Source organism: Electrophorus electricus, chromosome 1 (genome assembly GCF_041902795.1).
Source record: "Electrophorus electricus isolate QZ-2024a chromosome 1, ASM4190279v1, whole genome shotgun sequence".
In the NCBI taxonomy this organism is placed as follows: domain Eukaryota; kingdom Metazoa; phylum Chordata; class Actinopteri; order Gymnotiformes; family Gymnotidae; genus Electrophorus; species Electrophorus electricus.
In genome coordinates this window covers 16,393,721-16,409,857 of record NC_137497.1, presented here as the reverse complement: position 1 = coordinate 16,409,857, position 16,137 = coordinate 16,393,721, and the positions used below count along the sequence as shown (strand labels likewise).

Genomic DNA, 16,137 nt, shown 5'->3' with positions numbered 1-16,137 from the left:
CTTTGTTTGTAAAGAAACAAAATGGAGTGTTGTTAATATTTCACAACCAGCATTGTATGAGAGTGCTGAAATGTATTTAGAGCATGAAATGGCCATATATGCCATCATATATGTAGAATGTAGAGTCTAGGTGTAAATGCCACATGTAGAATCAACAGAGTTTAGGTATCAATGCCACATGAATCAACTCGGGATTTTATCTCACTTCCGGATGATTTACTGGAGCAGCTCAACCCAGCCAGCCAAGAAACATTTGGTATTTTTACTGTCCAAAAGCTTTACTGCAGTGTATAAATATAAACAAACACCATTAAGCTGAAGTGAAAACATCGGCACCATTAAGCTTAAATGAAAACATCGGAAAGTAGTGAAACATTCATAGAAACTTTAAAATGGCTTACCTCAGACTGTTTTATTTGGAGTTAAATGAAAAGCTGTGGAGTTGAGCTGTTTTGTTCTTAGCCATATCTGCACACAAAATGTTACATCAATTATTAACTCCCAAAACAGCCTCACTGCTATTATTTTGCAGTAATTTATTTGGCACTTTATTTTTTAACATTAGCCTTTGTCAGTTGTGATATTTCCAGTCAAAAGCAGAGTCATTGTGTAAGGGAATTATTTCTGAAAAAGATATGTTGAGATTCCCCTCTAGACCTAAATTGAATTTTTACAGATGAACTTTAATAAAAACTACATTTTAGTATAAAGGTAGTGCATCAGAGCATGGAATAAAATTATCTTTGATATAATTAAAATTAATTTAACTGGAATGAAAAATTGGCTACAAAGAAGGAAAAAATAAATTGTAAGCTGAAGGCTCCCTGAGAACAGCAGTGTGGTTTTCAGTCATTTTTTACCATCACCTTCCATCAAAGTTCCTCCCATTGTTTGGCCTCAAAAAGCAATTACAGTACCTTCTTCAACAAAGACTCTCTGGTTTTATTTCTTGTATTTATTAAGGACACAGCAGTGTCTTATCCTGGTGGTAATCAATAAAAGCATCCAAAATAATATTTAAAAATATACATATGCTAATTAGATAATAGCTTTTATTAATGTTATATTGAATTATGTCATGTGATTGTATGTTTAAATAAGTAGTTTGTGTCTCCACAACAAAAGTAAAACCACAAATTGGTAGTTGTGCATGAATTTAATGTTTTCATAGATTTTTTTTGTTGATAATGCAAATAGTATTTATTATTAATATTATCATCATTACTATTACTACTACTAGTACTGTTATTATTTATTAAGTAATATTATTTATTAAGTACATCATGTACCCTTCTGATAAATATTCTACTATGCTTTACTTGAAATAAAGCCCCCCCCCCCCCCCCAACACACACACACACAAAGCTCAAATACCCAACCATTATCCAATTTTTTTTTTAAATTTGTCATATGCACAACATGCTATGGAGTTCCACACATTTACATTCTTATTGTGAGGCTGATTATCTAAATTACAGTCATCTGTAAATTTGATCTACAAACAAAGCGGTATGTGTTTCAACGTGCCGACATGGTTGAGATTTACTCTCAGCACAGCCGCAAAACAAGTCCGTGTAGGAGGGACTGTGAATCCCATTGGCTGTACAGACTGTATAGTCTATGATTGGCTGCAGTGTAAAACGACAGCTACATTTTGGCTGCTGATAAAATCAATGAATAATTAAAAGAAAATGAGTTTTGATAAAATAAAATAAGATTTTAACATCTGATAAGATAAAATGACAAAAAATGACTTTTATAAGAAATCGGTTGTGTATTTTGTTTCAGTGGAAAATGATTGACATGTGCTCCGGCCTCTTACTGGTGTTCCTGTAGTCCCTTCCTTCTCAAGAAAATAAATACGAAACTGTCGTCATTGTTGAAAATTGGGCGTATTGGAGTTAGTCGCGATTAAAGGTATTTCACGGTAAGTTTATTTTGTTTGATAAAATGCGATGGGACATGTCGACGCTTGTTTCGAGTTTTTGAAGCGCAGCGTTTTGAAACACTGATCCGAAGTGTGGCGTAAAACGGCCATGTCATGTGACCACGGCTAAACGAAGCTTGTGTTTCTCTGTTTGTCTGTCACAAACTATGAATGCTTATAAGTCAACAAAACACACCCCAGCTTTGAGGGTTTTTGTGAGAATAGAGAATTTGAGAGACGGAGAGATTCAGTGTTGTCTAGATAGAAGGTTGATAGGACATATTGACTGATAGGCTAGTGAGAGACATCCAGTGAGCAGTAGGTAGGCTAGGTCTTCAATTCATAATCAGGATGAAAAAACAAATGTTTGTTGATATTTAGCTCTTTGTGTGTGTGATACTAACAGCTAATACTAACGAGTAGGCACGTTACTCGATTTGCTCTCTGTATAGGTTTAGTTTCACTTTCATGTTTTAGCATATTTCTCCTCTGGTAATACTCTTTCATATCGGCTGAGAGATGTACTTCTTTTGTGTATTAGTCCTTGAGTATGGGAGGTCAAATCAGTAATTGAAATGTTAGTCGTTAGTCGTTAGTCTTTGTTTATCAAGTCATTGAGTCAGTTCGAGAGATTTGCCGGTAGATGGCGACCAAGTACCAGTTATACTGATCTTACTATAGCCTTTACATATGACTGTGTAAAACTTTTTATTGTGCATGTTGTCATTTACAAACAACACTGACATTTAAAGTAAAATCTGTATTTGTACTTGATCTCATAGTATTATTAACCTCTTCTCTACTTCACTGTTTTGTAACATCAAAGTCCATGCCCGTTATTAAACCTTTGAACTCAGTATGGCTTTAAGTGGTATTCTCGCCAACACACCAGGTTGAACACAATATAAAGCCAACCAGTGGCAGTCTTCCCAGTTCCCTACAGTAGTCTGCTACGGTTTTGAAATCTTGAAACTTCAACACAACTGCTTCGAACATCTCATTGTTTCACCACCTATAGTATACTGCAAAAGTAGTGAACAACTCATGTACACTGATTAAGGACAAAGACACTAGTGTTAATACATGTGCTATCAATAATTTCACATCCCATTTCCTTTGAAAGGCAGTAAATCAAGTATATTTATGTTGAGAATTGACTAAATATGATGAAATTCCATTTGAATTTGTCATTGGGAATGTTACATACTGATTGTGCTTGTGATTGTTGGCTATTTGGTGTTACTTGTTGATTTGACAGTTGACAGCCAGTGTGCACATATATGGGCCATTACATATCAGAGTAACGCTCCAAAACAATATGCACATATATATGAGCCATTACGGTATCAGAGCGCTCAGCGTATCACTCCAAAACAATATGTACAAATATACGCGCTCTTACGGTATCTGAGTGCTTAGCGTATCACTTCAAAGCCTGAGGGAACTTTGAAGAATATAAGCGAGCTTTATGTTCTCATCCACATGTATTACACATTATGCTGCATACAGGTTTCTTTTATTCTATATATTTCCATATCTTTATATTTTCTTACTGTTCCCCTTTTTAAATTTGTGTATATTCTGTTTTTATCTGCCGACAGACAATCGCATGTACAATCGAACATGTACAATGTTCACTACATGTTGTGCTTTGTATTTGTGTGACATAAAACTTGATTTGATTTGAACCCGAGTTTTTAATTTATTTAATGTAACAAATGTTAGTGCTCAGACACAGTGAAGGTCTTCAGCACTGCAAATCTTTAATAAATCACTAACCAAACGTTATGTAATAATTCAATAATACATCTGAAAGCATCCAGACTCCAGTTCCCACTGTGTGAAAATGTTACAGCAGAAGCTCTCAGAGAAGACTTCCATCATCTCCTTTGGGAAGAACTCTGGAAAAGTTTTGAATGTGTCATGGGCATTTGTTATTTAGATTTTTTGAAACATCTTTAAATAAAGCTGACAAATGAAAGTGCATAGTTTTTGGGGTATTTTTAAAGTGAAATCTAAATATATTCTGTATGTCATACTGTTTTTGTGTATTCAGTGGAATATGTAATTGAATTGATTAGTGTGTTCAGCATTCAGCCGTAAACACTGTTTCAGTTGTCCACCCACCCTGTTAATATCAGTGTTTACTTATGTTTCAGGTGTGGCATCAAGTGTTTTATTTTTAATATGTTGATGTGAGTTTTGTCAGGCATTGATTCAGTGTTGAATCACTTTTTATGGATGAACTGTTGACAGGGAGCAGAGAGCAGCATCTCCAGTGTCCAGCTGTGTGTGTGTGTGAAGAGGAACAACTCCATGATGAAGCGTCATAACTCCAGCAGTGAAGAAGGAACCTCTGACCCAAAGTAATCTGATGAGACAAGGAGAGGGAATATTCAGCATAAATGAGATGTAGTGAAGGATGTAATTACTCGACACTTTCCTCATCTTCATCAGGGTAAAGAGAGCAGAGTGTTCAACACCCAGCTGTGTGTCTATGAAGAGTGATGTGTCCATGGTTGATCCTCCTAAATTCAGCAGTGGACCTGTGACCTCAGTCCAACAGTGAGTGACACATTACACACTCAAAGATTCTTCATAAGTGTAGGTTTGGAAGGGTGGAGGGGTACCTTTCTGTCAGTAATTTAAGGTCTATACCATTTTAAGAGTTTTAAGACAATTTGAATGTTTGTTAATGATGATCACTGAGTGATGATGACAGTCACCGAATCCAGTTAAATAGCTCCTTTTTTTAATGACAATATGATATGGTGGGCAAATTAAAATTATTGGTATGCATCAAGCAGAGAAAACATTTAAGGAGATTGCTGAAACAGCCAAGAACTGTGCAACGCATTATTAAATAGGAGAAGGACAGTGGGGAACATCATCTTCGAGGAAAGAATGTGGTCGGAAAAAAAACTTGAATGATTGTTATTGGCGATCATAGAAAAACAACAGTAGAACTCAGGGATATGATTAATAGTGAAAGTAAGAGCATTTCCACATGCACAATACGAAGGGAACTCAAGGGATTAGGACTAAACAGCTGTGTAGCCTTAAGAAAACCACTTGTCAGTGAGGATAACCGGCAAAAACAGCTTCAGTTTGCTAGGGAACATAAAGATTGGACTCTGGAGCAATAGAAGAAGGTCATGTGGTCTGATGAGTCCAGATTTACCCTGTTCCAGAGTAATGGGCGCATCAGGGTAAGAAGTGGGCTGAAGTGATGCACCCATCATGCCTAGTGCCTACCATACAAACCTGTGGGGGCAGTGCTATGATCAGGGGTTGCTGCAGTTGGTCAGGTCTAGGTTCAGCAATGTTATGTGCCCAAAGAATGAGGTCAGCTGACTACCTGAATATACTGAATGACCAGGTTATTCTATCAATGGATGTTTTCTCCCCTGATGGAATGGGCATATTCCAAAATGGCAATGCTAGGATTCATCAGGCTCAAATTGTGAAAGAGTTGTTCAGGGAGCATGAGACATCATTTTCACACATGGATTGGCAACCACAGAGTTCAGACCTGAAAACCATTGAGAATCTTTGGGATGTGCTGGAGAAGACTTTGCGCAGTGGTCCAAATCCCATCATCAATACAAGATCTTGGGGGGAAAAATTAATGCAACTCTGGACAGAAATAAATGTTGTGACATTGCAGAAGCTTGTGGAAACAATGCCACGGTGAATTCGTGCCATAATCAAAGCTAAAGGCAGTCCAACGAAATATTGTGTGATCTTTTTTTTGGCCAGGCAGTGTACATGTTTGAGGTAATTAGTAAACTGATCTCATGTCTGTATGTGTGTGTGTGTGTGTGTGTATGTGTATATATATATATATATATATATATATATATATATATATATATATATATATATATATTAGTCTCGTTACATGTATGTGTATATGGTTTCATTACTGACCTGTGTCTAGTATTGTTATGTTGCATGTCTGTATGTGTATAGCATTGTTACTGTCTTCCTGTCTATCTATCAATCTATCTATCGATCTATTTATATAGCTCTTCATTTCAGACTCTTGCTAATGTTTTATCTAGGGCTTGTTAACATTATTCCATCATTTTTGTTTCTTCTTGTTTTGTTTGTTCTAACAATGTTTGCTTTTGCCAAGTGAACCCTGTGTGACTGTATTATGACCTGTTAGGCCTGTGCTAAGATGTTATTAGGAAAAGTTCTGATAAAGTAATGTCACAATTACTAGCCACCTCTAGACACACCCATTTCTAGCTCTGCCCGCATCAAACTGCACCAACTTCTGCTCGACCCAATTATATCTCCACCCACTTCTGACTCCTGAGTGTTACTGCACAGTGTGTATGTCTCTCTGTGTCTCCTACTCTAACTTTGTATCAGTCTGTTCATTATTAATGCCCACTGTCCATCACTATTTTTTTATTTCAGTGCACAAGTCTGTTAGTATTTTCATTAGTACGGTATATGGTAGTTTAATTATTGACAATTTATCTGTATATGTATGTAAATATACTAGTTTCATTACTGACATTATGACTGTATATATCTACAGAGGAACCCATCCTGTTCTACACCCACACAAAGACATGGAAGAGTCCATACAGCAGGACCCTCACACACTAGTGGATGATGTCCTACATAGAGTCTTACACACACACAAAACCAGCATGAAGAACAAGTATGGGAGTTTATTTGAGGGAATCAAATCACCAGAGAATAAAACCCTCCTGAACAGGGTTTACACACTACTGTACATCATAGAGGGAGAGAGTGAAGGAGTGAATGAAGAACATGAGGTTTTACAGATGGAGAAAACACTCAGGAAACAGCTGCTACAAGACACTCCAATCAACTGCTCAGACATCTTTAAACCCGTACAAGGTCCTGAAGGAGAAATGGAAGAAGAGAACATCAGAGCTGTAATGGATGAAGGTGTCAGACACAAAGAACCGAAAGAAGATAAAAGCTCAGAAGTGTCAAAGCTCAGAACTGTTCTGACTAAAGGCATTGCAGGCATTGGGAAAACTGTCTCTGTGCAGAAGTTCATTCTGGACTGGGCAGAGGGAAAAGACAATCAGGATGTAGATTTCATCTTTGTGCTTCCATTTCGGTAACTGAATCTGATTAACGATAACCAGTACAGTCTGCATAGACTCCTGTGTGACTTCCACCCTGATATACCTTTGGGTCCAGGTCTTTTATATGATGTGTGCAAAGTTGTGTTCATCTTTGATGGCCTGGATGAAAACAGAATTCCACTGAACTTCTCCCAGTGTAATAAAGTGTCTGACATAAGCATGACGACATCAGTGGGTGTACTGATGTCAAACCTCATCAAAGGAGAGCTGTTTCCCTCTGCTCTTATCTGGATAACCTCCCGACCAGCAGCAGCCAATCAAATCCCTCCTCAGTACATCAACCGTGTGACAGAAATACAGGGATTCACTGACCCACAGAAGGAGGAGTACTTCAGGAAGAGAATCAGTGACCAAGACCAAGCTGAAAAAATAATTTTACATATAAAGACAGCAAAGAGTCTCCACATCATGTGTCATATACCAGTCTTCTGCTGGATCTCAGCCACTGTGCTTCAGGAAATACTAAAACAAACTGATTCAGAAATCCCTAAAACCCTGACTGAGATGTACATACATTTCTTACTCACGCAGATGAATATAAAGAAGCAGAAATTTGGTAACAGTGAAAATAGACACATTACAACACTACTAAAAAAGAACAGAACTGAGATTCTGAAACTGGCTGAACTGGCTTTTAAACAGCTGATGAAGGGAAATGTGTTATTCTATGAAGAGGACTTGAGAGAGTGTGGCATTGATGTCACTGAGGCCTCTGTGTACTCTGGGATCTGCACTGAGATCTTTAGGGAGGAATCTGTGCTTTACCAGAGGAAGGTCTACTGCTTTGTACATCTGAGCTTTCAGGAGTTCTTTGCTGCTCTCTATGTGTTTCACTGCTATGTGAAAAAGAACATGGAGGTATTGAAGATCTTTCTGTGTGGAAGGAACAGATCTCTTCCTGAACTTTCCTTGGACGTTTTTCTGAGAAGTGCAGTGAATAAAGCCTTGAAGAGCCCAAAAGGAGACCTGGATCTCTTCCTCCGTTTCCTTCATGGCATTTCCCTGGAGTCCAATCAGAAACTCCTACAAAGCCTACTAACACCAAATCAGAGCAGCCCGGAGAGTGTCATGAAAATAATACAAAACCTCAGACAGAGTCAGAAACAGAATGTGAGCCCTGAGAGATACATCAATCTTACTCACTGTTTGATTGAAATGAAGGACACCTCTCTACATGAAAACATCCAGGATTTCCTCAAGGGCAAGTCTTCCAGAAAGCTCACACTGGCTCAGTGCTCAGCACTGGCCTTCCAGCTGCAGATGTCAGAGGAGGTGCTGAATGAACTGAACCTGAAGAAATATAACACATCACCTCAGGGTTATAGGAGACTCCTACCAGCTGTGAACAACTGCAGAAGGGCTCTGTGAGTATTTAACCACAATCATTGTATTTTAGTAAACTGAGGTTGAATCGGAGATGAGGAATCAGGTGCTATGACAGTAATGGTATAGAGATAGAAATAACAGTCTACAAGATTTACAGTCCAGTCATTTACAGTAATACTGGCCCTGTATTGAAACACAGTGATAAATGAGGAAGAGGGGCTGGCACATGGTGCATGGTACCAGATAGGCCACCATCAGTAACTGAACCAATAAAGCTGTATATAACTTATATATACCTATAATCTATTAAGTTGTAACCATATATATAGTATATATTACATATAACCTATGAAACTATGGTATGTTTGAACCTATAAAGTTCAAAGTTACTATAAAGTTACTATAAAATTATGAAATTTCATATAAGTGCCCCTATAAAATGTGTATTGAATAAGGTTTCCTACCCATAAATAAAGTGTAAAGGTCTACCCATCAAATGTACAACTAGATACACTCAGATGGAATTATTAATTCATTTATGAATAGAAACAATAACCTGTGTATCCACAGTACAGCACTTTCCAGATGAATTTTCCTAAATAATTGAAACATCAGATCTTCAGGGATAACTAATGCATTTTGTAAAATAGCCACTTTGAGGTGACAAATAGGTGGCATTAAGTCATTGTGTGTTCAGTTTATTTTTTCACATGGGTGTTCACATCCAGAATTTTATTAGGACTAGTCCTGGTAAACATCAGCTAACACTGTGTTGTGTTGTATGCATTGTACCTCCACATACTGGAAATTGCCAGAACATTTACAGTAAACCTGCACGTGTGTAGTGTATTAAAAATAACTGGGGAGAAGCAGTGGTAGCTGACATTGGACTGTACCATCATCACTGTATGTGTGAAAGGTGTTAAATAGTATAATAATAATAACAATACTAATAATAATAATTATGATCTTGCCTCTTGTAATGATCTACCCATCACGTGATACTGCTGTGCTGCTTCTAAGACTTGGTATCTCATATACAGTTTACAGAGCTCAGTACACTCATATTTGCACTGTACACACTACAAACCAATAGACTATATATAATATTTACTGTATGTTGCATTCTATCCAGTCATTTGTATGTATGTATGTATGTGTGTATTAACACTAAATTACATTTTCTTTGACTGGTCAAACATTTTTGTATTATTCTCCTGTAGTTTACTCTCTGCTGTATTTTATCCCCTTTTGCAGACTAGCTCACTGCAATCTCACTATAGAGGCCTGTAAAATGCTCTCATCAGTTCTACAAACGGCACACTGCCCTCTGAGAGAACTGGACCTTAGTAATAATGAATTGCAGGATTCAGGAGTGGAACATTTCTCAGTTGGGCTGAACAGTTCACATTGTAAACTAGAGATACTCAGGTAATTAATTCATTCTTCAATGCAAACATTAAACTGTGAATACACAGCAAGGCACTTTCAAGCTGTTTCTTTTTCTATGTTTTCAATATGTTCTTTTCATAAATATAGTGATATATCAGTTTATAGTAAAAATGTATTAATTTTGTGAAATAGCCATTTTGAGATAGTAAGGAGGTGGCAGTAAGTTATGGTGTGTGTTCAGTGTTTTTACACAGGAATTTATTCAGACTTTTGTGTTTTTCTGCTCCTGGTAAACATCAGCTTACACTGCATTTCAAGTCACCATCCTGGAAATTGCCAGAACATTTACGAGTAAAACTGTATATGTGAAAGGTGTTAAATAGTGTAATAATAATAGCTGGTGTGAAGCAGTGGCAGCTGATCTTGGACTATACCATCATCACTGTCCAGACCCTTCTGTAAAACCAGGATTCAAACCTCCCCCTCCTTACACACCCACTTTACTTCTACATAACCACCTCTTTCTTGGAAATTTATAATGAGGCTTGGACACCCGTATTATGATGTGGCCTCTTGTAATGATCTACCCATCACATGTGATACTGCTGTGCTGCTTCTAAGACTCAGTATCTCATATACAGTTTACAGAGCTCAATACACTCATTTTTGCACTGTACACACTACATTTCAATAGACTATATATAATGTTTACTGTATGCTGTCCAATAGTGTGCATATGTATGTATGTATGAATGATTGTGAATGTGTCATGTGTTAACAATGTGTACGTGTGTTAACAATAAATTACATTTTCTTTTTTAGACAGATCAAACATTGTTTTTGTATTATTCAGTGCATCACTCTCTCCTGAAGTTTACTCTCTGCTAAATTCTCTCCCCTTTTGCAGACTAGCTCACTGCAATCTCACTGCAGAGACCTGTAAAATACTCTCATCAGTTCTACACACAGTAAACTGCCCCCTGAGAGAACTTTACCTTAGTAATAACGAATTGCAGGATTCAGGAGTGGAGCATCTCTCAGCTGGGCTAAAGAGTTCATGTTGTAAACTAGAGATACTCAGGTGAGATTTCTCTGAATTCATTCTTCATTGCAAACATTAAGATGGGAATATACAGCAGGACACTTTCAAGATGTCTTTCTTTCTATACATTCAATATGTTCAGTGAAAATTGTTGTATTTTGTAAAATGGCCACACCAAGAGCTGGTAAGATGTCATTGGGTTTGTTCAGTTTTTTTTTCCACACTGGAGTCGCTCTAGAATTTTATTAGTCCTAGTCCTGGTAAATATCACTTTACACTGCATTGTAACTCCACAGCCTGGAAATTGCCTTGACATTTTACAAGTAAAACTGCATTCTATTTGCCTTTGGGATGTGCCATTGTCCCTGCATAAGGGTTTGATCTCCAGCTGGCATCATGAAGCACCCATCAGTGGCAGCTGCCATAATGAAGTGTAACTACAACAAAAGAGACTGGAGAGTGTATTACTAAGCTAAAGAAAATAACTGTATATGGAAAGTTGCTGCATAATGTTCAATGAATAGGCTACAATAAATGTATGGTTATATTTATAGAGAAGTGTATGTATGTAGCACCCCTACCTCTTAACTACTGCCTTGTAGGTAAGGTGAGTTCGTTTTCCTCTGCGCAACTATTTATAATGATTATGAAGGCTAGGCTCTCCTGTCTATTTGAGATAATGTGGTTCTGCTATAGTCCACTAGTGATTTAGCCTACTATCTAATTATTATCTAATTTCCCTCATACTCCAAGCTTTAGTAAAACTGTCCCCTGAAAACATTAAACAGATATCCAGCAAGCTATCCCACCACATGAAATCAAAAGGGAAAGAGATTAGTACTTTTTTCACCAATTAACGTATTTACTACTTAAACCACACATATTCTTTAATATAACAGCATTCGTGAGTACTCACATTTCAACAAAGGAAAAAGAAAAAAAAAATCTCTAGGCACACAAACTCACCGAGTGCATCACCCAAAATTAGATAAACATTCAAATCATATATGTCTATGAAGTGTGGGCACACCTCTATGTGCTCTGGTTGGGGAAAGAAACAGGAAAATGGCAACATAAAGGGATATCACGAATAAATTCTGGCCTGTATTTTATTCTTTTGTCCTACATTGTGGGCCTGAAGCATTGCTTGGGTGCTTAGAGGCCGGAAAAGAAAACTAAAATGCCCACTTCACTCCTCATGGAGCAACACAAACAATTTCCTATAACTCACTCAGTTCCGCTTGCGGAGGAGCATGGAATCCAGTTCAAGTGTGTGCAGGGTGTTTCAGTACAAAGGAAAGGTGAATGTGTTTCTTTTGTCGTTTTCCACACTACCTAGCTAGCTATTACACTACCTATTTCAGACAACGCCACCTAGCTAACTATCCTGTGCAGTAACCTCTCTGAGCTTTGATCAACCCTCAGCCTGAGACACTCACTGAATGTGGTACTCCGCACTGGAGTTTCTTCGGCTCTCGGGTGTCCTCAGCAGTGGGTGGACAGGACACTCTCTCTCTGACCATCCAATTCCACTCTAAATTTCACTCATCTGCGTTTTCCACGTTATAGCCGCTGCAAACTTTGGCTACCTGCACTACTTTCATCTCCTCTCCTTTCTTTATTTCCCACTCTTTTTTTCCTTCCTTCCCCCAATCCCCTGATTGGCTCATCCTAGTGTTCAATGACAAAATAACAGACCAATCAATAACTAACGAAGCTGGCCCGAGTGCCACAGGGCGAGGGGCAGGATGCACAGACTCCAGCGACTGGGACGTATATTTATTGACAAACATGGAACGATAACGGTACTCACAGGCATTACAAACATTAATACGAACATGAAACAGTTGACATTAAACAAACACGAACACAGTTAACAATAATGAAAACATGTAATATTGCCAGGAAACATCAACACGTTATATCCACAATGACCAACACTCTGCATACTTCGACACGGGTTTAAGTACATACAAACAAACAAGGTGCAAGTGTGTGCAGGTGTGGCCACAAACAAATCCTCCCACTACACATGGCTGGCCCAACCATGTGACAAGCATTCCATGACAGATATACTTAAGCAAACATTGCAGAAAATAACAGTGTTAAATGTTCATTTAAGTTGTCTGAATTGATACCATTTTTTAATTAAATAAAAACCCAACAACATGATATTGACACACACACACACTATATATATATATATATATATATATATATATATATATATATATATATATAGTCAATCAGCCCCTTCCATCTTTCGTGTTTTCCATGTCTTGTGTTTTGTTCCGTTCCATAGTTTCATTTTGTCCTCACATTGATTGCTTACACCTGTCCCTCTTCTAGTTTTGTGAATTTCATGTATTTAAACCCTGTTGGTTGTGGCTGTTCATTGTTTGTTTGACTGTTTGAAGGTGTTATGGTTGTTTCTTTGTACTCCATGCTTTGTGTTTCTTAGCCTTCATGTTTCCTAGCCCTGAGTTTTCCCCTTGCCTTAGTTATAGCCTGCTTTCCTGTTTGTGCCTTCGTGTGTTTGTTTTGTTTAATCATGTTTCCTTGTACTCTCTGTGTCGGCTCTATGACCCTGGACTGCCTAAATAACTCCGATTTTGGATTTGCCCCTATTAAATCTTGCTCTTCTTGGCACGTGTCCACCTCCTTACTGCTCAACATTACAATGTGTGTGTGCCTGTGCATATATATACACAATATAAATAAATACATTTTTTTTTAAATAAATATTTTATAAAACAATTTCCCTCCTTTTTGCAGACTGTCTGGTTGTTTGGTCACAGAGGAAGGCTGTTCTTCTCTGGCTTCAGCTCTGAAGTCAAACCACTCCCACCTGAAAGAACTGGATCTGACTTACAACCACCCAGGAGAGTCAGGAGTGAAGCTGCTCTCTGCTAGACTGGAGGATCCCCACTGCAGACTGGACACACTTGGGTATGAAGAATTTCCCCAAAACACGCTTAGTTTAGTGTAAATGCACACTCCAAATCAGAATCAGGCTTTATTGGCCAAGTATGTTCACATACAAGAAATGTATACTTGGTTACAGTAGCTCACCCCTGCACAGTTGCTTGTACACTGTACAACAAAAGGCATTTCCACCACACTCACAAGCAAATGCATACACACAGTCTTGTGAACCTTACATGTGCATCAGTTGTTAAGAGAGCTGAGTGCAGCGGTTGGTAGATGCTGCTGTAAAATGATGAAGTAACAAATTAAATAAATAAGTAGATTGGCAGGTAAAAGGTAGAGCAGAAAAGTGCAGATATGGCTGAAGTACTACAACATAATGGAGATGAAATGTTTGTGAGATGTTTCGTGTTATGGGGAGTCTGTATGCATTGTGAATAGCACATGTGAGAATCACACATCCAAGTAAAAAAATTATGAATTGCACATACATCAAATAATAACTTATAACAGCAGATATGGATCTGATATTGTCACTAATTATTTTCATGTATGTGAGAGGAACAACCAATCTAATCTATTCTGACCCACTTCTACAAAACCCACCACTTTATATTTTAGTATTACTCAAATACATACAGCGTTATACATGACATGTTCTTAATCCTAAAATACATACAGTGTCATATTGTGACATGTTCTTAAAATATCAAACCTCTCAGCACAACATTCTGGGGCTGCTGGAATATTCAAAAAGTGTAAGGTGGGCTTGAACCCAGCTCAGCTAGGTGATGACACCAACAGCCTACTCAGTGAGCAACCACACTCCATCAATGGTGGGCCCGTGTGCAGAACACTTAGATCTTGGATCAAGTAAAACAAAAGGAAAAAACTAAAACACCAGGCCGAGCATGGAAAAAGGGAGAACAAAGGATGTCACGGGAAGAAATGGCAACCCCAACGCACTGGGCAAAACCCAAACAAAACCAGAAAATTGGGAGGAACTTGAATGGCTAAGGGAAGCCTTGGGAGAGAGACAGACTTGAGAGGGGAGGGGACACCCTCGCAGCACAGAAGTAAGGTGTATCACAAGGGGGGGGGAAACTGGAGAGAGGAGGGCACGTGTAAAAACACAGACAAGAAATGAGGTGTAGCACAAGGGCTCACAGACCTCAATACCTGAAGTTACCAGCTAGGAGTTTGGCTCAAAACTTTGGCAAAGACCCAGCCCTAAATGTGTGGGTCGCTGGGCTTATATAAGGTCTAGCCCAGCTGTTGGGTGTTAAGCCTGATTAGTGGTGTGCCTGACTCGAGGCCTCCCTCTGGTGGCCGGAGGGGGCCTCGGCCTGGCACCAACCCTTACAAAAGGGTTTTGATTCCACACGTTTGATTACTCAAGTCAGTAAAGGGAATCTTGCATAATAAAGTTTAGACAGCTCTGTGAGTGACTGTGTGTGTGTTTGTTTCTTATTTTGAGCACATTGTGTTGTAGTACAGTGTGTTGTATTACAGTGTGTTAACACTTGTTATTGTGTGTTATATTGCATTTTAGTACAGTGTGCTGTTAATCTGAGTGTGTTATAGTGAAATAACATGTGTATTTGATACACATCCATGGACAATACATGTAAGACATCACATGGACGATACACGTAAGACATCACATGGACAATACACATAAAACATTACATAGAAAATACATGTAAAGATGAATTCAGGATGGAAAAATGGAAAAGTATCAGAATATATATAAATGGATAAAGTCATGAAAACTGATCCACACTTCAGTCCACATAAATCACTGTAGTTCAAACTGTGTGAAAGGTTTTGAAAAAGTGAATCCAAAATTGACAAAGTTTTGTGAACAACTGTAATCTGTAAGAGCAGTCATGACAAATCCTGACATTGTGTGTTCAGATTAGTGTGTTAATACTGCCCTCTAGTAGTGTCTTTTACTTGTCTGTTTTACACACACAGATAATATCTTAAAGGATTCATTTTTTTAACAATACTGTATTGAAATCAGAGAACAAATTTTTCAAGAATGTTAAACTCTGTCCAATTATTTCTCTGTGTGTGTCAGTGTGAGTGATAGAGAGAGAAAATAACAGATTTATCAGAAATGTAAATTGTCTTTTAAAAAATATATATATTATTGTATATGTGTGTATATCAGTGGGGTGTGTGTGTGTGTGTGTGTGTGAGAGAGAGATGCTGGTTTGCTATCCATGTGTGTGTGTGTGTGTGTGCGTTTGCGTGTGCTGGCACACATCTTTATATTTGCCTGTGTGGGGGTGTAAGACTGAGAAACAAAACTCATGGGTCTGAGAGAGAGAGAAAGCCAAAGATAAATAATAAATAATTGAAAAATTCCCTAATTTGTG

The 16,137-nt window shown here is 38.0% G+C and overlaps 1 pseudogene across 1 annotated transcript in view; it reads left to right on the top strand.

The window, feature by feature from the left end:
* Window positions 1–1,839: 1,839 nt before the first annotated feature.
* LOC145657353 (protein NLRC3-like) overlaps window positions 1,840–16,137 on the top strand; it is a 15,493-nt pseudogene continuing 1,195 nt past the window's right edge. Inside the window, exons 1-7 of the transcript XR_014122983.1 lie at window positions 1,840–1,927; window positions 4,184–4,293; window positions 4,385–4,492; window positions 6,480–8,429; window positions 9,649–9,822; window positions 10,691–10,864; window positions 13,601–13,774. The product of XR_014122983.1 is annotated as a protein NLRC3-like (transcript). The remainder of the gene's footprint in view (window positions 1,928–4,183; window positions 4,294–4,384; window positions 4,493–6,479; window positions 8,430–9,648; window positions 9,823–10,690; window positions 10,865–13,600; window positions 13,775–16,137) is intronic.